The sequence below is a fragment of the Cervus canadensis genome, chromosome 13 (genome assembly GCF_019320065.1).
Source record: "Cervus canadensis isolate Bull #8, Minnesota chromosome 13, ASM1932006v1, whole genome shotgun sequence".
Classification (NCBI taxonomy): domain Eukaryota; kingdom Metazoa; phylum Chordata; class Mammalia; order Artiodactyla; family Cervidae; genus Cervus; species Cervus canadensis.
Window position 1 is genome coordinate 6,168,978 of NC_057398.1, and position 22,199 is coordinate 6,191,176.

The window sequence follows — 22,199 nt, forward strand, 5'->3', positions numbered from 1 at the left end:
TGCTTCCTCATGTGCAGTACCGGTATAACCTAGGAATGGCTTTGCAAGGCTTGGAAAGTGTAGGGAGACACATGGCCTTGACTCTCGAATTTAGTTCCTCTGAGCAGTACTGGAGTCCTCCCATCTGGGAAGCTAAACAGTTCCTGAAAGATAGAGGGTTGAGAATACACTCTCTTTTGATGCCTTTCTTTCCTTGAAGGAAGATATCTTTCCCTGCATTCTGTGAACTGAGAGTCACACACTGCTTGAAAAGTGCTTGCTTGGAGGTCATCTTTCAGGGGCACTTTCTCCTTGAGTCTGTGACAATAGGCAGGGGCAAACCAACGTCCAATGTCTGTTCCATCCCATTTTCCCAGCAGGAGAGATCTAGTGAGCCTAGTTCTGTAGAAAATTCTTGGATCCTGCCAGGACACACCCTGTATTTGAACCTGGATACCTGACCTACAGGGCACAATTCGCATTTTTCTCTCAGGGGTCCCTAAAGTGGTTCAGCCTAGCAACAGCTTGAAAATCCGTCCAATTGCTATTTTCTTACCTCTGACAGAGCTAGCTTTGCTCTACCTTTTGGGGTTTCTGAAGCAAGCGGGTGGCTCACACCTTGTAGCTTTGAGCCTGTCACTGGAATGTCACCTCACACAGTTGACCACAGTAAGGCACTCAGCCCTTTCAGACACACTCCTGCTGCCAGCTTTCTCATGGTCAGTACCGTTATGACCTAGGAATGTGTTTGCCAGACTCGGAAATTACAGGGAGACACACGGCCCTGACTCAGGAATTTAGGTCCTCTCAGCAGACCTGCTGGTGTCATGTTTTAGAAGCTCAAAATTTCCTGCAAGATAGAGGTTTGAAAACACACTCTCTGTGGATGTCTTTCCTTCCTCAAAGGAAGATAGCTTTCTTCACATTCTGTGACCTGAGAGTCACACTCTGCTTGAAAAGTGCTTGCTTGGAAGTCTATTTTCAGTGGCAATATCTCCTTGAGGCTGTGACCATAGGTAGGGGTCCCACACTCACAGGCAAAGGCAAAGCAACCTCCAAATGGCTGTTCCAACCAGTTTTCTCTGTAGAAGAACTCTAGGGAACAAAGGTTTGTCTGGAAATTTCTTGAATCACGAGGGGACACATCCCGTGTGTGAACCTGAATACCGGACCTAGGGTGCACAATTTGTATTTTTCTCTCTGGGTTCCATAAAGAGGTGTGGCTAGCAATTGCTTGAAAACCCATTCAATTACTTTTTTCTTACTTCTGACAGTGCAACCTTTGGTCCATCATTCAGGATTTCTGAAGCAAGCTGGTGGCTCACAACTCCTAGCCATGTGCCGATTTGCCATGGAAAGTTACCTCATCTAGGTAAGCACAGTATGGTACTCGGCAGTCTCAGAAACACACATGAAGCCTGTTTTCTCATAAGCAGTCCTGGAATTACTCAGAAATGTGTTTACAAAGCTCAGAAAATGCTCAAAAACACTGCCCTCGCTCTGAAATTTAGGTCCTCTGTACTAACCTAGAGGTCTCACATCTTAGTATCTAGACAGTTCCTGATATAGAGAGCCTGTTTCCTCATGGGCAGTCCTGCTATGACCAAGAAATGCGTTTACAAAGCTCAAAAAAGTGCAGGAAAACACATTGCCCTGACTCTGGAAGTGAGGTCCTCTGGGCAAATATGGAGAATTCACATCTTTGAAGCTAGACAGTTCCTAATAGATAGAGTCTTGAAAACACACTGTCTATAAATACATTTCCTTCCTCAATGGAACATCTGTTTCCAGCATTCCATGTCCATAGAGTCACATACTGCTTGAAAACACTTGTTGGAAGTCAGTTTTCATTAGCAATTGCTCCTGATAGTGTGACCATAGGGAAGGCCACCAAACTCACAAGAAAAGGAAAAGCAACATCCAAACAACAGTTCCATCATGTTTTCTCTGTAGTGGACATTCAGTGTGCCTAGGTCTGTCTGGGAAATTCTTGGATCCTGAGTGGACACATCCTGGGTGTGAACATGGACAGTGGACCTTGGTGGCAAAATTCACCTTTCTCTCTCAGTTGGCCGAAAACTGTATAGCATAACAACTACCTGGAAATGCATTTAGCTGCTGGTTTCTTACTTCTGGCAGTGATTGCTTGGTACACCCTTTGGGATTTCTGAAGCTAGCAACTCGTAGCCACTGGCCCATTTACAGTGGAATGCTACATCATCTTGGTAAGTGCAGCATGGCACCCAGCAATCTCAGAAACCATCCTGCAGCCTGTTTTTTCTTAAGGGCACTTCTGGTATGACCTAGGAATGTGTTTACAATGCTCAGAAAGTGTTCAGCTCTGTTCAGACGCTCAGTTGTATCCGACTCTTTGGGACCCCATGAATCAAAGCACAAAAGGCCTCCCTGTCCATCACCAGCTCCCGGAGTTTACTCAAACTCATGACCATCGAGTTGGTGATGCCATCCAGCCATCTCATCGTCCGTCATCCTCTTCTCCTCCTGCCCCCAAGCCCTCCCAGCATCAGGGTCTTTTCCAATGAGTCAACACTTCACATCAGGTGGCCAAAGTACTGGAGTATCAGTTTCAGCATCAGCCTTTCCAATGAACACCCAGGGCTGATCTCCTTTAGGATGGACTGGTTGGATGTCCTTGCAGTCCAAGGGACTCTCAAGAGTCTTCTCCAACACCACAGTTCAAAAGCATAAACTCTTCAGTGCTCAACTTTCTCCACAGTCCAACACTTACATCCATACATGACCACTGGAAAAACCATAGCCTTGACCAGATGGACCTTTGTTGGCAAAGAAATGTCTCTGCTTTTTAATATGCTATCTAGGTTGGTCATAACTTTCCTTCCAAGAAGTAAGTGTCTTCTAATTTCATGGCTGCAATCACCATCTGCAGTGATTTTGGGGCCCAAAAAAATAAAGTATGACACTGTTTCTACTGTTTCCCCATCTATTTTTCATGAAGTGATGGGACCAGATGCCATGATCTTAGTTTTCTGAATGTTGAGCTTTAAGCCAACTTTTTCACTCTCCTCTTTCACTTCCATCAAGAGACTTTTTAGTTCTTCTTCACTTTCTTCCATAAGGGTGGTGTCATCTGCATATCTGAGGTTATTGATGTTTCTCCTGGCAATCTTGATTCCAGCTTGTGCTTCTTCCAACCCAGTGTTTCTCTTGATGTACACGGCATATAAGTTAAATAGGCAGGGTGACAATACACAGCCTTGATGTACTCATTTTCCTATTTGGAACCAGTCTGTTGTTCCATGTCCAGTTCTAACTGTTGCTTCCTGACCTGCACATAGGTTTCTCAAGAGGCAGGTCAGGTGGTCTGGTAGTTCCATCTCTTTCAGAATTTTCCACAGTTTATTGTGATGCACACAGTGAAAGGCTTTGGCATAGTCAATAAAGCAGAAATAGATGTTTTTCTGGGACTCTCTTGCTTTTTCAATGATCCAGCAGATGTTGGCAGTTTGATCTCTGGTTCCTCTGCCTTTTCTAAAACCAGCTTGAACATCTGGAAGTTCACGGTTCATGTATTGCTGAAGCCTGGCTTGGAGAATTTTGAGCATTACTTTACTAGCATGTGAGATGAGTGCAATTGTGCAGTAGTTTGAACATTCTTTGCTATTGCCTTTCTTTGGAATTGGAATGAAAACTGACCTTTTCCAGTCCTGTGGCCACTGCTGAGTTTTCCAAATTTGCTGACCTATTGAGTACAGCACTTTCACAGCATCATCTTTTAGGATTTGAAATAGCTTAACTGGAATTTCATCACCTCCACTAGCTTTGTTTGTAGTGATGCTTTCTAAGGCCCACTTGACCTCACATTCCAGGATGTCTGGCTCTAGGTGACTGATCACGCCATCGTAATTATCTGGGCCATGAAGATCTTTTTTGTACAGTTCTTCTGTGTATTCTTGCCACCTCTTCTTAATAGCTTCTGCTTCTGTTAGAGCCATAGCATTTCTGTCCTTTATTGAACCCAATCTTCGCATGGAATGTTCCCTTGGTATCTCTAATTTTCTTGAAGAGATCTCTAGTCTTTCCCATTCTGTTGTTTTTCTCTATTTCTTTGCATTGATCAGAGTAAGGCTTTCTTATCTCTCCTTGCTATTCTTTGGAACTCTGCATTCAAATGGTGCAGGCTGTGACGGACCATGCAGAAGCATGGCCATGAGGAGCTACCTCTTGCCCAAGGTCAAAGGCAGTGGCTGAGGCGAGCCACCCCATGTCCGAGGCCAGGGGCAGTGGCCGAGAGGAGCTACCTCACGCCTTAGGTCAGGGGAGGTGGCTGAGATGAGCTACCCCATGCCCAAGGTCAGGGGATGTGGCCAAGAGGACCAATCCCATGTCCAAAGAGCAGCAGCTGCACGGGTGCAGGAGGACCGAGAGTAGCTACTCCACTTTCAAGGTCAGGAGGGGCGGCCTGAGGAGATGCCCATTGTCCAAGGTAAGGAGGAGTGGCTGTGCTTTGCTGGAGCAGCTGTAAAGAGATGCCCCACGTCCAAGGTAAGAGAAACTCAACTAAGTTGTAGGTGTTGTGAGAGGGCATCAAAGGGCAGACACTGAAATCATAATCACAGAAAACTAGCCAATCTGATCACATGGACCATAACCTTGTCTAACTCAATGAAACTAAGCCATGCCGTGTGGAGCCACCCAAGACAGAAGGGTCATGGTGGACAGGTCTGACAGAATGTGGTCCACTGGAGAAGGGAATGGCAAACCACTTCAGTATTCTTGCCTTGAGGACCCCATGAACAGTATGAAAAGGCAAAATGATAGGATACTGAAAGAGGAACTCCCCAGGTCAGTAGGTGCCCAATATCTTACTGGAGCTCAGTGGAGAAATAACTCCAGAAAGAATGAAGGGATGGAGCCAAAGCAAAAACAACACCCAGTTGTGGATGTGACTGGTGATAGGAGCAAGGGCCGATGCTGTAAAGAGCAATATCGCATAGGAACCTGGAATGTTAGGTCCATGAATCAAGGCAAATTGGAAGTGGTCAAACAGGATATGGCAAGAGTGAATGTCGACATTCTCGGAATCAGCAAATTACAATGGACAGGAATGGGTGAATTTCACGCAGATGACCATTATATCTACTACTGTGGGCAGGAACCCCTTACAAGAAATGGAGTAGCCATCATGGTCAACAATAGAGTCCAAAATATGGTACTTGGATGCAATCTCAGAAAGTGTAGGGAAATACAATGCTCTGACTCTGGAATTTGGGTACTCAGGGCAAACCTGGAAGTCTCATATCTTTGAGTCTATACAGTTTGTGATACACAGAGGCCTGATAAAACACTCTCTATTGATGCCTTACCTTCCTGGATGGAACATAATTTTCCCAGCTTTTTGTGTGCTCAGAGTCACACACTGCTTGAAAACGCTTGTTGGAAGTAATTTTTCAGTAGCAACTTCCCCTGATGTTGTGACCTTAGGGAAGACCGCCACACTCACAGGACAAGGCAAAGGATCATCCAGACGTCTGCTCAATCACGTTTTCTTGATAGGAGCGATCCATTCAACCTAACTGTCTAGAATACTCATGGATACTGTTCCTACACATCCTATGTTTGAACCTGGATACCGGACCTTGGCAGCAAAATTTGCATTTTTTTCTCAGTTGGCCCTAAAACGGTTAGACATAGTTACTGCCTGAAAATGCATCTAATTGCTGTTTTCTTACTTCTGATAGTGATAGTGTTGGTGCACCCTTTGGGATTTATGAATCAAGCCGGAGGCTCTCCACTCCAAGCCACTGGCCCCTTTCCAGGGAGATGTCATCTCATCTAGGTTAGCACAATATGTCACCCAGCACTCTGAGACACACTCTTGCAGCATGACTTTTCATGGTCAGATCTGGTATGACCTAGGAATGTGTTTACAAATCTCAGAAAGTGGTGGGAAACACACTGCCCTGACTCTGGTATTTAGGTCCTCTGGGAAACTTGGAGGACTCACATGTTTGAATCTAGACAGTTCATGACAGGTAGAGGCCTGATAACATATTCTCTCGAGATGCCTTTCCGTCCTCAAAGGAATATAGCTTTCTCAGCATTCTGTGTGCTGAGTGTCACACACTGCTTGAAAACACTTGTTGGAGGTCATTTTTCATTAGCAATTTCCCCTGGAGGTATGAGTGTAGGGAAGGCGCCACACTCACAGGTAAATTCAAAAGCACTTCCAAACATCTTTTCAATCACGTTTTCTTGGTAGGGGCCATCCATTCAACGTAAGTCTATCTAGAAAATTCGTGGACACTGCGGGGAAACACCTATGCTTGAATCTGGATACCAGACTTTGGTGTTAAAATATGCATTTTTCTCTCACTTGGCCCTAAAACAGTGCAGCCGAGCAACTGCTTGAAATTCCATCTGAATGCTGTTTTCTTACTTCTGACAATGCTAGCTTTGGTTCACCCTTTGGGATTTCTGAAGCACGTGAATGACTTGCAACTCCTAGCTGCAGGCCCATTTCCAGTGGAATGACACCTCATCTATGTGACCACAGAATTTCACCCAGCACACTCTGATACACTCCTTCAACATCCTTCCTTAGGAGCAGACCTGGTATGACCTAGGAATGCATTTAGAAGTCTCAGAAAGTGCAGCAAGACACACTGTCCTGACTCTGGAACTTAGGTCCTTTAAGCAGGCCTGAGCTCTCCCATCTTAGAAGCTGAACAGTTCCTGCTATAAAAGACACACTCTCTGTTGATGCCTTTCCTTCATTGAAGGAACATAACTTTCCCAATGTACTGTGTGCTGAGAGTCACACACTGCTTGAAAACGTTTCCTTGGAGTTCATTTTTCAGTCACAATTTCCCCTGAAACTGTGTAGGGAAGGGCCCACAATCACAAGAAAAGCAAGCAAGCATCCAAATGCCTGTTCCATCACGTTTTCTCTGTTAGAGAGGTCCAGTGGACCCAGGTCTATCTGGAAAAGTTTGGATCCTGTGGGGTCACATCCTGAGTGTGAACCTGAATACAGGAAAAAATTCACCTTTTTCTCTCAGTTGGCACTAAAATGGTTTGGCATAGCAACTGCTTGAATATCCATCCAGTACTTGTTTTCTTATTTCTGACAGTGACAGATTTGGCCCACCCATGTAATTTCTGAAGCAAGCAGTCCGCTTGCCACTTCTATCTGGTGGTCCCTTTCCTGTGAAATGTCACATAATGTAGGTAGCACCACATGGCACCCAGCTCTCTCAGACACACTCTGACAGCCTGTTTCCTCATTGGCAGTCCTGGTATGACCTAGGAATGTATTTACAAGGCTCAGAGATTGTATGGAAACATATGCCCTGACTCGGGATGTTAGGTCATCTGGGCAAGACTGGAGGTCTCACGTCTTACAATCTAGACAGTTCCTAATAGATAGAGACCTGGAAACACACTCTCTGTTGATTCCTTTCCTTACTCAAAGGGCCATTGCTTTCCCAACATTTTAGGGCCAACCTAGAGGAAAATGCGAATTTTCCCACCAAGGTCCATTACCTAGGTTCACACACAGGATGTGTCCCCACAGCACTGAAGAATTTTCAAGACAGACCTAGGCTAACCCTAACCCTAACCCTAGGATCTCTCCTACAGAGAAACATGATGGAACAGACGTTTGGATGATGTTTTGTCTTTTCCTGTGAGTGTGGTGGACTTCCCTGTGGTCAAAGCATCAAGGGAAATTGCTACTGAAAAATGACTTCCAGGCAAGCATTTTCAAGCAGTATGTGACTCAGCACACACAATGCTGGGAAAGCTATGTTCATTCAAGGAAGGAAAGGCATCAATAGAGAGTGTGTTTTCAGGCCTCCATCTATCAGGACCTGTCTATATTCTAAGATGTGAGATCTCCAGGCTTGTCCAGAGGACCCATCTTCCAGAGTCTGGGCAGTGTTTCACTGCAAATTCTGAGCCTTGTAAGCACATTCCAAGATCACTCAGGAATGCCCATAATGAAACAGGCTATGGAAGAGTGTCCGTGTGTGCTGTGTGTCATTCTGTCCTTACCAGATGAACTGACATTCCACTGGAAATGGGACAGGGACTAGGAGTTATGAACTGCCTGTTGCTTCAGAAATCCAGAAAGGTGGAACAAAGCTATCATTGTCAGAAGTAAGAAAACAGGTATTAAATGAACTTTCAAGCAGTTGTTAGGCCACAACGTTTTAAGCCCAATGGAGAGAATAATGCAAATTTTGCCACCAACATCCGCTATCAAGATTCACATTCAGGATGTGTCCCTGCAGTATCCAAGAATTTTCCAGATAGGACTAGGCTCACTATATCTCACCTACAGAGCAAACGTGATGGAACAGACATTTGAATGTGGTTCCCTTTTACTGTGTTTGTGGGGCTATCCCTCCAGTCACATCTTCAGGGGAAATTCTTAGTGATAAATGACCTCCAAGCAAGTGTGTGACACTCAGGAAGCAGAATGTTGGGAAAACAATGTTCCTTCAAGGAAAGAAAGGTATCAGCAGAGAATGAATTTTCAGTCCTTTATCTATCAAGAATTGTCTAGATTCTAAGATGTGAGACCTCCAGTCTTACCCTGAGGACCTAACTTGCAGAGTCAGGGCAGTGTGTTTCTCTGCACTAGCCCAGGCTTTTAACCACCTTCCTACATCATCCCAGAACTGCCCATGAGGAAACAGGCTGCAGGAATGTGTTCAGACTGCTGGGTGCCATACTGTTGTTACCCAGGTGAGGTGACATTCCATTGCAAATAGGCCATCAGCAGCACTTGCGAGCCACCTTCTTGCTTCTGAAATACCAAAGGTGGGTCAAAAGCGATCACTGTCAGAAGTTAAAAACAAAACAAAAACAAAAACAAAAAAACAATTGTATGGATTTTCTAGCAGTTGCAAATTTGGCCATCAAGGTCCGGTATCCACTGTCAGACTCAGGAGGTGTCTCTGCTGTATCTACCCATATTTCACAAAGACCTAGGCTCACTGGCTGCTCCTATAGAGAAAATGTGATGGAACAGATGTTTGGATCTTGGATTGCCTTACCCTGTGAGTGTGGGGGACATCCTTACTGTCACAACATCACAAGAAATTGCTACTGAAAAATGACCTGCAAGCAAACGGTTTCAAGCAATGTGTGACTCTCAGTTCACAGAATACTGGGAAAGTACTGTTTCTTCGAGGAAGGAAGGGTATCAACAGAGAGTGTGTTTTCAGGCCTCTATCTATGAAGAACTGTCTTGATTCTAACAAGAGAGCCCTCCAGCCTTCCCAGAGAACCGAACTTCCAGAGTCAGGGCAGTGTCTTCCCTGCCCTTTAAATGCTTTGTAAACATATTCCTAGGTCACACCGGGACTGTCCATGAGGACACAAACTGTGGGAGTGTGTCTGAGTATACAGAGGGGCCATTATGTGCTTACTTAGATAAGGTGACATTCCACTGGAAATAGGCCCGTGACTAGGAGTGGTGATCTGCTTTATTGCTTCAGAAATCCCAAAGGGTGAACCAAAGTTATTGCTCTTCAAAGTAAGAAAACAGCAATTAGATGGATTTTCCAGCAGGTGCCAGGCCACACAGTTTTAGGACAAACCGAAAGAAAAACGTGAATTGTGCCACCAGTTCCGGTATCCAGGTTCACACTTAGGATGTGGTCCTGCAGTATACACGATTTTCCAGACAGACGTAGGTTCTCTGGATCACTCCTAGAGACAAAATATGATGCAACAGAAGTTTGGATGTTGGTTTGCCTTTTTCAGTGAGTGTGGGGGCCTTCGCTAAGGTTACACTGTCAGAGGAAGTTTCTACTGAATAATGACCTCCAAAGAGCGTTTTCAAGCAGTGTGTGACTCTCAGCACAGAGAATGCAGGGAAAAGTATGTTTCTTCAAGGAAGAAAAGGCATCAACAGAGAGTGTGTTATTAGGCCTATATCTATTAGGAACTGTCTAGAATCTAACATTGACCTCCAGGCTTGTCCAGGGGACCTAACTCCCAGAGTCAAGGCACTGTTTTTCCTGCACTTTCCAAGCCTCCCAAAGACATCCTAGCTCATATGGGGACTGCCCATGAGGAAACAGACTGTAGGAGAGTGTCTGAGATTGTATGATACCAATACTGTGCTTACCTAGATGAGATGGCATTCCCCTGGGAATGGGCCAGAGGCTAGGAGTGGTGAGTCACCTGCTTGATTCAGAAATCCCAAAGGATGGACCAAAGCTATCATTGTCAGAAGGAAGAAAACAGCAGTTGGATGGATTTCCAAGCAGTTGTAAGGCCGTAGCATTTTCCCAAATCAAGAGAAAAAATGTTATTTTTGCCCCCAAAATCCAGTATTAATGTCCAGACTCAGGATGTCTCCAAACAGTATCCACAAAGTTTCCAGACAGAACTAGTCTCAGTAGATCGATCCTACTGAGAAAATGTGATGGAACAGATATTTGGATGCTAATTTGTCTTTCTCTATGAATGGGGAGTGCGGCATCCCTATGGTCACACCATCAGGGGAAAGTGCTACTGAAAAATGACCTCCATGCCAGCATATTCAAGCTGTGTGTGTCTCTCTGCACACAAAATGTTTGGAAAGTTATGTTCCTTCAAGAAGAGAAATGCATCAACAGAGAGTGCTTTCAGCCCTCTATCTATCAGGAACTGTCTGCATTCTAAGTCGTGAGACCTTCAGTCTTTCCTAGGGATCCTAACACCCAGAGTCAGGGCAGTGTGTTTCCATGAACTTTTCAAGCCTTGTAAACACTTTCCAAGTATATACTGGGGGACTGCTCCTGAAGAAACAGGCTGCACGAGTGTATCCGAGTGTGTTGGGCAGCATACTGTGCTTACCTGCACGAGGTGCCAACACAATGGAAATCGGCTAGTGGCTGGAGTGGTGAGCAACGTGCTTGCTTCAGAAATTCCAAAGGGTGGACAAATCTATCCCTGTCAAAAGTAAGAAAACTGCAATTGGATGGATTTTCAAGGATTTGCTACGCTGCACCATTTTAGAACCAATGTGGTCCCAAAATGAGTGTGGGAGATAGAAATGAGAATTTTGCCACCAAGTTCATATATACAAGTTCACACTCATGATGTGTCCCCACAATACCCACGAATTTTCCAGGCAGACCTAGGCTCACTTGATCGCACCTAAAGACAAATGTGATGGAGTACACCTTTGGATGCTGGTTTGCCTTTCCCTGTGAGTGTGGGAGCCTTCCCTACCATTGCACCTTCAGGGGAATTTTCTACTGACCAATGACCTACAAGCAAGTGGTTTCAAGCACCATGTGACTCTCAGCACACAGAATGTTGGGAAAGCTATGTTCCTTTGAGGAAGGAAAGGCATTCATATGGAGTGTATTTTTAGGCCTCTATCTATCAGGAACTGTCTAGAACCCAAGGCATGAGACTTCAAGGCTTTCCCAGGGTTCTAACTTCCAGAGTTAGGGCACTGTGTTTCCCTGCACCTTCCAAGGCTTTAAACACAGTCCTTATTCAAACTGGGACTGCCCATGAGGAAACAGGATGCAGGAGTATGTCTGAGAGGGCTGGGTGCCATACAGTGCTTAACTAGATGAGGTGACATTCCACTGGAAATGGGCAAGCAGATAGGAGTAGCGAGCCGCCTGCTTGCTTTAGAAATCTCAAAGGTTTGACCAATGTTATCACTGTCATTATTAAGAAGAGAGCAATTGGATGGATTTTCAGGCAGTTGCTAAGGCCGTACTCTTTTAGATCCAACTGACAAAAATTGCTAATTTTGCCAACAAATTCAAGGATGCAGATTCACACTCAGTATGTGTCCCTGTACATCCAAGAATTTTCCAGACAGACAGAGGATCATTGGATCTCTCCTAAAGAGAAAACTTGATAGAACAGACATTTGGTTGTTTGTTTTCTTTTTCCTGTGAGTTTGGGGGTCTTCCCTACAGTAACACAGTCATGGGAAATTGTTACTGAAAAATCACCTTCAAGCAAGGATTTTCAACCAGTGTGTTACTCTCATCACACAGAAATCTGGACTAACTATGTTACTTCAATGCACGAAAGACATAAAAGAGGGTGTTTTTAAGGCATCTATCTATCAGGAACTATCTAAAGTCTAAGATGTGAGAACTCCAGGTTTGCACACAGGCCCTAATTTCCAAAGTCATAGCCAGTATGTTTCATTGCACTTTCAGAGCCTTATGAACACATTCCTGGCTCCTATTGGGTCTGATTCAGAGGAAACAGGCTGTGAAATTGTCTAAGAGTGCTGAGAGCCATACTGTTGTTACCTAGATTATTTGACATTTTAATGGAAATGATCCAGCCCAATGGGGTTGCAAGCCACCTGCTTGTGTCAGAAATCTGAAAGATTTGACCAAACCTATTGATGTCAGAAGTAGGAAAATATCAATTGGATGGATTATCAGGCAGCTGCCAGCACACATCCTGTTAGTGCCAAAAGAGAGACAATGCTAATTTTGCTAAGAAGGTCAAATATTCAGGTTCACAGTTAGTATGTTTCCCTTGCAGTATCCAAGAAATTACCAGAGAGACCTGGGACCATTGGATCCTTCTGACAGAGAAAAATTGATGGAAGAGACACTTTGATGTTTGCTTGCTTTTCCCTATGAGTGTGGGAGCCTTCCCTACTGTAACACACGTGAGGGGAAATTTTTACTTAAAAATAACTTCCAGGCAAGGGTTTCCACTTAGTGGGTTACTCTCAGCAAACAGAATGCTGGGACACCTGTGTTCACTCATGGAATGAGCGGCAATGAATAGGGTGCTCTTCAGGCATCTCTCTTTCCATGACTGCTGTCTGGATTCTAAGATGTGAGAAGACCACGCTTCCACAGGTGCCCTAAATTCCAGAGACACAGCCAGTAAGTTTCCCTGAACTTTCCATGGTTCATGAGCACAGTACTCTATCTTACTGGGACTCCCCATGAGGAAAGAGTCTGGAGGAGTGTGTCTGACACAGCTGAGTGCCATACTGTTTTTAAGTAGTTTAATTGGCATTCCAATGGAAATGATCTTGCCACAAGGAGTTGCATGCTGCCTGCTTGCTTCAGAAATTCCAGTGTTTTGACCAAAGCTATTGCTGTCGTTAGTGGGAAAAGAGCAATTGTACTGATTTTCAAGGAGTTGCTAAACCCCAGCTTACTGTGGCCAACACAGAGAAAATTCTCATTTGCCAACAAGGTCCAGAATCCAGGTTCACACTGAGCATGTGTCCAAGCACTATCCAAGAATCTTCCAGACAGACTTAGGATCACTGGATCCCTCCTACAGGGGACTTCATGGAACAGATGTTTTGACATTTGTTTACTTTTCTCTGTCAGTGTGGGGGCATTTCCCATGGTAACACAGGGGAGGGGAAATTGTTACTTCAAAATGACTTCCAGGCAAGTATTTCCAAGCAGTCTGTCACTCTCAGCAAGCATAATGCTGTGAAATCTATGTTTCTTTGATGAATGAAAGACAAAAAATAAAAAAGAGTGTATTTCAGACATCTATCAGAAATTGTCTAGATTCTAAAATGTTAAAACTCCAGATTTGCACAGAGCACCTAATTTTCAGAGTCACAGCCAGTATGTTTCCTCGCATTTCTGATACTAGTGAACCCATTCCTAGGTCCTCCTGGGACTGTCTATGAAGAAACAGGCTGTAGGAGTGTGTCTGAGAGTGCTGAGTGCCATCTAGTCTGGTTACCTAATGAGTTTACCTGCCATTGGAAATGATCCAGTGGCAAGGAATTGAAAGTCCCATGTTTGCTGCAGAAATCCAAGAGGTCTGACCAAAGATAGTGCTGTCACAAGTAAGAAAACAGCAACTGGATGGATCTTCAGGTAGTTGCTACTCTGCGCCATTTTAGGACCACCTGAAAGAAAATGCTGATTTAGCCAACAAGGTCCAGGATCCAGCTTCACACTCAGTATGTGTCCATGCAGTATCCAAGCATTTTCCAGACAGACCTAGGATCACTGGATCTCTCCTACAGAGAAAACCTGATGGAACAAACGTTTGGATGTTAGTTTGCTTTTTCCCTGTGAGTGTGGGACCGTCCTGACTGTAACACAGTCAGGGGAAGTTCTTACTGAAAAATGAAATCCAAGCAAGCATTTTAGAGCAGTGAGTTACTCTCAGCACACAGAATGCTAGGAAATCTATGTTCCTTTGATGAAAGAAAAACATAAAAGTAGAGTGTTTTTCATGCATCTGTCTATCAGGAACTGTCTAGATTGTAAGATGTCAGAACTCCAGGTTTGCACAGAGACCCTAATTTCCACTCATAGCCAGTGTATTTTCCTGCACTTTCCAAGCCTTTTGAACACATTCCTAGCTCATATTGGGTCTGTCCCTCAGGAAAAAGGCTTAGGAAATTATCTAAAAGTGCTGAGTGCCATAATGTTGTTACCTTGATTAGTTGACAATCTATTGGAAATGATCCTGCCACAAGGAGTTGCAAGCTGCCTGTTTGCATAGAAATAGAAATAATTTGAACAAACCCATTTATGTCGTAAGTAGGAAATTGTCAATTGGATGGATTCTCAGGCAGCTGTCAGCCCACACCCTTTTAATGCCAACAGAGAGAAAAGGTGAGTTTTGCCAACAAGGTTCAATATCCAGGTTCACACTCAGTATGTGTCCCTGCAGTGTCCAAGACTTTTCCAAACAGATCTAGGATCACTAGATCTCTCCTGCAGAGAAAACTTGATGGAACTTTTACTCTGAAGCAGGGTCAGTCTTGTTGAGGTGACTCCTTCCCCAAGGCCACAGCTGGGAGGCCTCACACCAAGGCCATAGAAGTGGGGCCCAGAGCCAAGGTCACCTGTGAATCTGACTGGGCCCCCTTTGCAACTGTTGCCGAAAGCACCTGATCATTGCTAATGAGCTTCCTGACTCCCTACCAGGCAAAGATGTCCACTCCAGTAAACACCCTATGGTGCCCCGCCCAATCACTTAATATCAACCTTCCAGCAGGAATTTTCTTTGTCTTGAAACTGTAAAAATTGGCTCTTAACCCAGGAAATCAGTCAACTTTCCCTAGTCTGTCAGGTGGTTGGCCCCCTGAGCTCACAGTGCCCACTTTATCTCTGCTCTTTGTTCTTAATACAAACTCACTCCCTTCTGAAATGCTCTATGTCTGGACATTCCTTTCCAACTCATGCTCAGATGGCCTCAACACGCCTCCCATCACCAGGGCCACTTTCCTGGATCACACTCACCACTTGCTTGTCCACTCCCAGCTCAGAGCAGAAAGGCCCCCTCAGCCTGGTCCTTCCCTCTCACGCCCCGTGCCTGGTCACCAGGAGCTCCCACCGTCCCTGGGCAGGCTGTCTTCTGTGTCCTGCAGAGGCCTCTGTGGTGTCAGGTGAAGAAACAAGAGGCACCCATGAAGCCTCCCACTCCAGCACAGCAACCAGTACCCACCTACTGAACTCGTCACTCTGGATGGGCCTGGGGGTGTTTCAGGGAACGTCCCCCAACATGTCCTTGTTCTCATCTAATTCCAGCACTGCCCACGTGAGAGTCACTAAGCTACTCTGTGATGACTGCACAGAGAGAATACTTGTTCACTCGCCCCTCCCAGGATACATGGTTCTTATGGGCAGGTGCCTCCCAGGATATGGGGCTCACCTGGGCAGGTACCCTGCAGGGCTCAGCACCCAGGAACTGTGCACAGAGCCCTCATTGCAAAGAGCCCCCAGCTCCTCTGTTGGACAGATCTGGCCTTGAGACCCTCAGAGGAGGACCTGAGGTAACATACAGCAGCTTCAGGATAGCTTTGTGACCTTGGGCTTCACTGGTTGCAGCCTCCTTCCAGCAGGTTTTCAAGAGGGTCCCATAGCACCTGGGCACTGAGTCTGTCTCCACCCACCACCCATCCTCTCCCTGACCCCTTGGTCCCTCTCATTAGAAGAAGGCCTTCCTGAAATCCTCTCCCACTTATAGGTCAGATAAAAAGATTAGAAAACAAGTCAGAGCAGCAGCCCCATATCCATTCTAACCCAAAGGACCCAAACCTGTTCCTGGAACCCTGGCCAGGACAACGAGGCCCATTTTCTGAAACCACAAGCCCAGGTGGGCAGATTGGCTGACCTGACTGGCCTGCCCTTTGGATGTGTGCCTGGGTTGAGGTCTATATAAACCCCCTCAAGTGCCTGCAGCTGTACCTGATTCTGTCTTTCTGCTTAGATTTTGCAGGTCTGGCTTGATAAGAGAGAGTGAGGGCCCATGGTGTTTTGGGGGATTTGGTCTGTGTTGGGCTCTGCTGGACCTTCTGCAGGAGGTGCTAAGCTGTCACTTCCTAAGGATGGGCTGTGTCGCCTGTTCCTGCTGTTGGAAATCTTCTCAGGCAGAGATGAGGAAGCAGGAAAACAGGCAATGGGAGCAGCACAGGAGCAGTAACTCAGGTAGGAAAGTGCAAAGCTTCCAGGTCACCCAGGCCAGGACCATTCTGCCTGACCTACAGGAGCCACGTCAGTAAGCATGCTGTCGCTGGAGTGGCTCCACTTTTCTCCAGCCTGTGAGGTCTTTGCACATATTCAAGTGTTTTATCTGTGAAGGGCGGATGAGGTTCAGGAATGGCTAGCCTGGGGGTCAGCCAGCATTTACTTAGAGATGACTCTGTGGAGTCTCCCAGCTTCCCACTGAGGACCCTCCTTGGGAGGGGAGGGGGTGGGGTATGTGCAAGGGCTGCTGGCTACACATGAGTAAGTCCCCATCCCTGACCACCTTCAGAATTGCTCATCCCTGAAGCAAGTGCCCTAATTGGGCTTTCACCTGTGCAACTGGTGGCTTCTTAATTAGCAATGTGGCCATTGATATTAAATGTCCTCCATCAGGACTGAGATGTTACACCACATGGACTGGTGTAAGAACCTGGGGAGGCGTGTGCATCCAGTACCCCTAGGCACAGGCTTCAGGCTTGACCCCTCAACATTCTGGAGCCCAGCCACTGCTTTAGCATTTCTGAGGTTCAGTGCTGATTTTAAGGGTTCTGTAATCCACCCTTCATCTGCTTTAATGAGACCCACATTTCTAGGATCCTACAGAGCACAGTCTGTGTGGCTGCTCTGTGGCTTCTCTAACATGATCACAAGCTGGGTGGTTTAAACCAACAGGAATTCATCCTCCCCCAGTCCTGGAGACCAGACATCGGAAATCAAGGTGGCACAGGGCTGAGGTCCCTCCAGAGGCTCCAGGATAGGATCATTCCTGCCTTTTCCAACTTCAGGGGCTCCAGGGGTCCCTGGGCTTGTGGCCCCCTCCCTCCCATCTCTGCCTCTGCCTTTAAGAGGCTTCCCCTTTGTGTCCTCTTTCATCTCTTTGAAGGAGTCTGTCAGTTGGATTGAAGGTCACCCTAACCCTAGATGACCTTACCTTGATATCCTTAACTACAACTACAAAGGCTCTTTTCCCAGATATGGCCCTGTTCTGAGGGGACACATCTTTGGTGGCCACCATTTACCCCATTCTCTCTGTATCAAATAACCTTCATTTTAGGAGATCACCACAGGGCCATAAATATGGGCACAGAGAGCAGCCACACACATGGAGTCTGGAGAGAATGAGGCCCTTGGAGTCACCTGGAATGGATGAAGGCCTGGCTTCATCAGGTGAGGGGAATCACAGGGAGAAGAGGAGTATGGTCTTGTTTAGGCTTCAAAAAGACCACGTCGGGGTGGGATGTGAGATGCACAATGGGGACAGGGAGCTTCCTCAGGGACTGAGGGGGAGGTTAGGCTTGGGCCAGGGCCATGGGTGTAGAGGGGACTTAGTGTGGGGGTTGGTCATACACCCAGGAGGAAGAGCTCACAGTCACTGGGGCACAAGGACCTGGGAACCTGGGAGGTCTTCGTCTTTCTGAACCTGAAGAGGAAACGTTAAAATTTTACATCACCTCCTGCTCCTTCTGCCTCTGTAACTCAGCTTGCTCCTTGCAAAGTCTGGATCATGTAGGTCATGCAATCTCAGAAAGTGGGGACTTAGAATACTCGGAGCTGGAGCTCGTCTCCCTTGCCCTTGCCCTGGCCCCTGCAAACCTTCTTGATTATGCCTGTTCGTGATAATGAAGAGCCCGCCTCCCTGACACTCCCCTCACCCCAGGAGGAACTCCCCACTCTGCTGGAGCACCTGGCTGTTGGTGGCCACTGACAGCACTCTGGTCTCCTCAGGACCCACTAGGGCTTCAGCTTTGGGATACTGTGAGGTTCAGTTCAGGCAGATGGAATCTGGTCTCCTCAGAACTCACTGGGGCTTCAGTTTGGGGGCATTGTGGGGTTTAGTTCAGGTTGATGGGATCTGGTCTCCTCAGGACCTTATGGGGGTTCAGCTTTGTGACATTGTGGGGTTCAGTTCAGGCTGACAGGAGATGGGTCACCACAGGATCCATTGTATTTTGGCTTTGGGGCATTATGGGGTTTAGTTTTGGCTGATGGAATCTAGTCTCCTCAGGATCCACTAGGACTTCAATTTTGGGGCATTGTGGGGTTCAGCTGAGGCTGACAGGACTCTGATCTCCTCAGAACCCATTGGTGCTTCAGCTTTGGGACATTGTGGGGTTCAGTTGAGTCTGACGGGAGTCTGGTTTCCTCAAGATTCCTGCAACGATGTGCTGCTGAAAGAAAAAGTGAGGAAAATTGGGAAGAAGCTTCTGTGTGTGCTGTGCCTGAAAATCTGTCTTAAGAGGACCCAAGACTGTTAGGGCTTGATGTGGAAAGTTGTGGGATTTTAGTCAGTTTTTGTCTGTAGTATAAGATGGTGTCCTATATTGTTCCTTGGTGTGTGGTTTCCATTTTTCCCAGCACGGTTTATTTGGGGGGTGGGGGGACTGTCCTTTCCCGCGTGTATGTTCTTAGTTCCTTTCTTGTAAATTAATTACCATGTACCTGTAGGTTTGCTTCTGAGCTCTCTTGACTATTTCTGTGCCAATTCCACACGTCTTCTGGTGACTTTAGGTCCATACTCTAGATTGAAGTCAGGATAGACATGCCACCAGCCTGTTCTGCTTTCTCAGGATCCCTTTGGCTCTTCTGGTTCCTTTGTGGCTCCACACAGATGTGAAGATTGCTTTTGTTTCTGTGAAAAATGTCATTGAAATGTTGGCAGTGATTGCATGAATGTGTACGTTGCTTTGTTTATAATGGATATTTTAATGGTATTTTCACCCATATGCATGGGATATCTTTTTACTTGTGTCCATTCAGTTTCTTTGATCATTGTCTTGTAGTTTTTAGCTTGCAGGTCTGATTTCTAGTTATGTGGGGGAGGGGATGTAATTGTAAAAGGAATTATTTTCTTAATTTCTCTTTCTGATAGTTCATTATTAGTGTAGAGAATCACAAATGATCTTGCAGTTCTGCTGACTTTCTTTTTCTTTTTTCTTTTTTTTGGCCCCGCAGCTCAACATGTTGGATCTTAGTTCCCTGACCAAGGATCAAACCTGTATCCCCTGCAGTGGAAGTGCAGTCTTAACCACTGGACTGCCAGGCAAGTCCGTGAATTCGCTTTTTAGTTCTGACAGTTGCTTTGGTGTAGTGTTATGTGGAAAACTAGAATTAAAACATCTCATAGTTTCAGTTCCATCTGGTCATCCACAGCACCCAGGGCATGGTGTCTACTAATATACTCTTCCTATGGTGCCTTTTAATACCATGTGGACTAGTACAAGGCAATTAGCATCAAACTACTTTAGCTGAATTTGGTTTGGTTAAGTCTTGGCCTCTATTGCAATGTTCGATGTCATCTCTGATTTTCTGGCATGTGACTTACATGGCTGTATTGAAAAGTAACTTACTTTCTAGTAAAATTTCAAACGTGTCTACTTTAAATAGTGGTACAAAGTTTTCTACATTCACACCAAACACTGCAATGTGTTTTACCCAAAACATGGTCACTTTCCCGGGGAACCAGCCCACAACCCCAAAATGGGGGATAATTATGGTTTCCACATTACAGTCCCATCCATAGGACCAGTTCAACTTTCATCAGCTGCCCAAGCTTTGTGCAACTGTCTTTCTTCATTCTAATGCAGTTTTCTTTTTCTGGAGCAATCACTGGGGCTTTCCCTCATGTTAAAAACCTTCATGGATTTAAAGTGACAAGATGACTATGATCTGGGTGGCTTTTCAGTGTGGTTTCTTTCACTGAGAATGTTTTTAGTGCTTTTCCATGTTGTGCCATGCGTCATTTTTTTCATTGTGCTTACAAACATATAACAACATTTATTATTTGAGTCATTTTAAGTATGAACTTCTATAGCATTAACTGCACTCACTTTGTAAAAATTTCCCCACCGTTCATCTCCAGAATCTTTTCCTTTTCCTGAAGTGACACTGTAACCATTAAATACTCACAACCCCCAATCCCTGGCCATCTTATTCTACTTGGAATTTGTCTTATATGGATATCTCATACTAGTGGAATCATAGAACATTTTTCCTTTTGTGTCAGGCTTGTTTCACTTCACCTAATGACTTGAAGTTTCATCTACACTATAGCATGTATGAGAGTTATCTTGTTTTTAAAGGTTGGATCATATCCCATTGTGTATATACTACATCGTGCTTATCCAGTCATCTGTTGAACACCTGTGCTGCTTCCACCTTTTGGTTACTATAAATAATGCTGCTATGAATATGGGGTTTGAATATCTGTTCCAGTATTTGGTTTTAAATATTTTGAGTGTATAACCTGGACCGGAATTGATGGATTCTATGTTAACTCTGTGTTTAAGTTTTTGAAAAGCCCCCTACTATTTTCTGAAGCTGTGGCATTATTTTACTATATTCCTTTATATGGCAGAGTAATGCATCTCATGGATGGAACTGCCCTATTTGCTCTTCCATTCACTTGTTGGTGGACATTTTCATTGTTTTTAACTTGGGCTATCAAGAACACTGCTGCTGTAAATATTGGTGCACAAGTATATATTTGAACACCTCTTTTAAATTCTTTGGATGTATATCTAGGAGTGGAGTTACCATAACATATGATATTTCAGTTCAGTCACTCAGTCATGTCCAGCTCTTTGTGACCCCGTGGACTGCAGCACACCAGGCTTCCCTATCCATCACCAACTCCCGGAGCTTACTCAAACTCATGTCCATCGAGTTGGTGATGCCATCAACCATCTCATCCTCTGTTATCCCCTTCTGCTCCTGCCTTCAATCTTTCCCAGCATCAGGGTCTTTTCCAATGAATCAGTTCTTCACATTAGGTGGCCAAAGTATTGCAGTTTCAGCTTCAGCATCAGTCCTTCCAATGAATATTCAGGGCTGATTTCCCTTAGGATTGACTTGTTGGATCTCCTTGCAGTCCAAGTGATGCTCAAGAGTCTTCTCCAACACCACAGTTCCAAAGCATCACTTCTTCGGTGCTCAGTTTTCTTTGTAGCCCAGCTGTAACATCTATACATGACTATTGGAATAACCATAGCTTTGAGTACATGGACCTTTGTTGGTAATGTCTCTGCTTTTTAATATGCTTTCTAGGTTGGTCATAACTTTTATTCCAAGGAGCAGGTGTCTTTTAATTTCATGGCTGCAGTCACCATCTTCAGTGATTTTGGAGCCCCCCCCCCCACACACACACACACAATAAAGTCTGTCACCATTTCCATTGTTTTCCCATCTATTTGCCATGAAGTGATGGGGCTGTATGCCATGATCTTAGTTTTCTGAATACTGAGGTTTAAGCCAACTTTTTCACTCTCCTCTTTCACTTTCATCAAGAGACTCTTTACTTCTTCTTTGCTTTCTGCCATAAGAGTGGCGTCATCTGTGTCTCTGAAATTATTGATATTTCTCCTGGCAATTTTGATTCCAGCTTGTGCCTCATCCAGCCCCGGGATTTCACATGATATACTCTGCGTAAAAGTTAAATAAGCAGGGTGCTGTACTCCTTTCCTGATTTGGAACCAGTCCATTGTTCCATGTCTAGTTCTAATTGTTGCTTCTTCACCTGCATACAGATTTCTCAGGAGGCAGGTAAGGTGGTAGGTATTCCCATATCTTTCAGAATTTTCCACAGTTTGTGGTGATCTGCACAGTCGAAGGCTTTGGCATTGTTAACAAAGCAGACGTAAATATTTTTCTGGATGTTTTTCTCTCTTGCTCTTTCAATGATCCAACGGGTGTTGGCAATTTGATCTCTGGTCCCTCTGTCTTTTCTACATACAGCTTGAACATCTAGAAATTCATGGTTCACTTACTGTTGAAGCCTGTCTTGGAGAAATT